General features: G+C 38.0%; 1 pseudogene; it reads left to right on the plus strand.

Annotated features, from left to right (window-relative positions):
• Nucleotides 1–2589: 2589 nt before the first annotated feature.
• Nucleotides 2590–2990, plus strand: LOC123786760 (fatty acid-binding protein 5 pseudogene; annotated as a pseudogene).
• The last annotated feature ends 422 nt before the right edge of the window (nt 2991–3412 follow it).

A 3412-nucleotide genomic window follows, 5' to 3' on the forward strand; every position in this document is an offset into this window, starting at 1 on the left:
TAATTAATCTTAATGAACTACAAAGGTAAATAGATTTAAAAAACTTATCTGCTATTTTGGATCTTCTAAGTCTTTACCTATTGCCCACTACTTGGACTATTTAGAGTTGATCTGAAGTCATTTCTTTATGTCTGAAAATTGATATTTTCTTCATTTTTTTCTATAAAATCAGGATAAGGAAAGACATTATGTAAATAAGATCTCTGAGTCTTTGAGATAGTCTTAAAATGATCACAATGGTGACTCCTAATTATTTATTTCTCATCAGAAATTAAGAAGCATTTATTTGGAGTTATGGGATTCTTGAAATTGAAATTAAGAAAATGAAATTGACATGGTGACTCTGGGCGCAGGTTTTTCATCTTAAAACCTGGAGGAAGAATTGCATTAGTGAGATGTAAAATATAGTAAGAGGGATGATTAGTTCATATCCTTTCTACACATGAGAAGACTGTATGTCAACTTGGTTTATGCAAGTACAGAAAGACACACCAACTTCCCACCCGGGAAGTTGCATAATCAGTAGCTACCTGTAGGTGCTTGTCTCCTATAAATGATTAGAAAACTATCAGGTCTGTTTTTCAGTACCTTATCTCCTAAATCTCCCTGTAATTTTTGAAAACTCCTTTCTGTGGTTCTTCCAGAATGATCTCCCCATTCACTCAGTAGGGAAAATTGCTTGATAAATTCAGTAACTCCCAATGACCCTTTTTAGGCTACAAAATATTATCTGGGGCTTAGAAAAAGAAACCAGGTGAAAATACATCTCTATCCAAATTCTAAAAGTTTTCATCTGCCTAAGCGGAAAGAACGCCAACATCTAATTTCTAAGTCAGCTTTATCCCAAGAGCCTTTTTTCCTGCCATAAATACTTTGACCTTTCCACACCCATCTAGGAAGCTCAATAGCTACACATCTTCTCTGGGGCACATCTTCTAGAATCAACGTTCAGAGAACAGGCAAAGGGTGAAGGCTCATAAATTTAGATTAGCCTTTTAAAGTGGTTGCTGTCAGCCTTTCAGACAGAGATTACTCACCATTCTCTGGAGACTTTGGTGCTTCCTCCTGCTGCCTGCTGTGCAACATTTACTTTCTGTCATGATGGCAGAGACGGAAACGTGGGCTATGATCTGTGAGTGTCTCCTTGTGTTTCCAATGAAAATCCCATGTGTGGTTATCTGTAAAACCCACACAACCTGTGGAAGACAGTAGGGTTTTGGGAATCTCTGTTCTCATGTATTTAGAGCTAATTTTAAAAGTTTTTTTCTTCTGTTTAGCATTTCTGAATTTTCTGTTTACTGTTTATTCTTAATTGCTTGCATTTGTTAATCTGGGATAGAGAGGGAAACTAGAGTTTAAAAGTCTGGAAATTGGTAATATCCTCTTGGTCAAGCTCACAGATAAAAATCGCAGGGATGGAAATCTCCCGTGGCATTGTACACTTGGAAAAATACTGCAGCTCTGGAGGTAAATCCTGTTTCCTGTACAAAGGTGACAGAAGACAACGAGGGTAACAAAAACAACTGGAAGTCTTTGGTTGGCCATTAAAGGCTCATTAATCCCATCCAAGAGTTTAGACCAGTCATTCTCAAAGTGGTGTACAAATTAGGAACACTAGTTGATGGTAAGTAAGTTGAAGATAAGTAATAATCTGTATTTATTTTATTTCTTTAACTCTCTGTATATAGGGCTGAGGAAATAAGAGAATTTGGGGGATGGTAAATATCATGTTCTTATTTTCAAGATCATGTAAGATATGAAAATTAGCATGTCAAGATGGTAGCTAGATTTATCATTTATACTTCATAATGTATATAAAAGTTGAGTCACTATGTTATACACCTGAAACTAATATATTGTATCTCAACTACACATCAATAAAAATATCAGCATGTCAACAGCATTAGCACAAAAGAGTAATTGGAGGCATTCTGTACTGGTGAAGAGAACACTACATTAGATGGGAAGCTGTTTATTTCCAATAACTCTAAATGTAGCACTTTCTTGTCAAAGCTGACTTTTCCTCCTACACCTTTTACATTTCTGGTTGCAAACCTCATTTCTGTATGAACCTGTGATTTCTGCAGACCAGACGCATCTGAAATGCAGTGCATTTCCCTGTGAGTTGTAGTTAGTTACGCTGCCTTTGGGGGCACTTGAATATACCAGAACACCCATCCAGTTCTTGGAGCCTGCCTTCCATCTTCCATCTTCTTTTTTTTTTTTTTTTTTTAATAATGATTTTTTATTATATTATGTTAGTCACCATACAGTACATCCCCGGTTTTTGATGTAAGGCTCGATGATTCATTAGTTGTGTATAACACCCAGTGCACCATGCAATATGTGCCCTCCTTACTACCCATCACCGGTCTATCCCATTCCCCCACCCCCCTCCCCTCTGTAGCCCTCAGTTTGTTCCATCTTCCATCTTCTATGGGCACGAGGCTCAACAACTGGCAGCTCTGATCTCAAGGTAAGAGGCTTTTCTGAGATAGGATCGATCCTCCACTAAGAAAAAAAAAAAAGCAGTAAGCCACACTCCCTACACCCCATTCTGCTCTACTGGCTCCACATGACCACTGGCCCATGCCCAAAGTGGCCACTGTTCAGCAGCTGGTAGGAAGATGGTGCTTAATGGAGAGCAAAGGCATTGAAGGAAGTAAGAGTGGGAATGGCTCTGCAAAAAGTGGGTGCCACAGCCAGATCGTATCATCTCTTCTTCTGGCAAACACCTCACCATAAACACTGAGAGCACTTTGAAAATAGCATAGTTTTCTTGTAATCTGGAAGGAAAATTTGAAGAAACTACAGCTGATGGCAGAAAAACTCAGACTGTCTGCAACTTTACATATGGCGAATTGGTTCAACATCAGGAATGGAATGGGAAGGAAAGCACAATAACAAGAAAATTGGAAGATGGAAAATTCATGGTGGAATATGTCATGAACAATGTCACCTGTACGCAGGTCTGTGAACAAGTAGAGTAAAAATACCATCATCCTTTTGGACAGGAATTAGCTGTGAGGATGAATGAGCTCAGTTCAGTGAGCAAATCTCCATTCTGCTTTTTTTTTTCTTTACTATGTCCAATTCTTTTTATTACAAACATTTTACATGCAAATATTTCAAAGTGTTGATTTAATTAGGATCATCCCTTTGGTTAAGACATAAATGTGTTTATGTTAAAAAGAAAAGGAAAAAAACCTCTTAAAGTCTTATCATCCTTCAAAAGAGTCCATTCATTAGTACAATTAAAAGCAGTTCACCTAACTTTGATACTAAGGTTTGTGGAGGAGTTTTTCCCAGACTTGGTTTGGTCTTGGTCTACAGACTCAGAGCGTTAATGGCCTCCTCAAGTTGATGTGACCACTCAGTTCAACTCTGGCCCTGTGTTGAGGTGTGGATCTGT

Source organism: Ursus americanus, chromosome 9, assembly GCF_024610735.1.
Source record: "Ursus americanus isolate L20-20 chromosome 9, mUrsAme1.1.p, whole genome shotgun sequence".
Classification (NCBI taxonomy): domain Eukaryota; kingdom Metazoa; phylum Chordata; class Mammalia; order Carnivora; family Ursidae; genus Ursus; species Ursus americanus.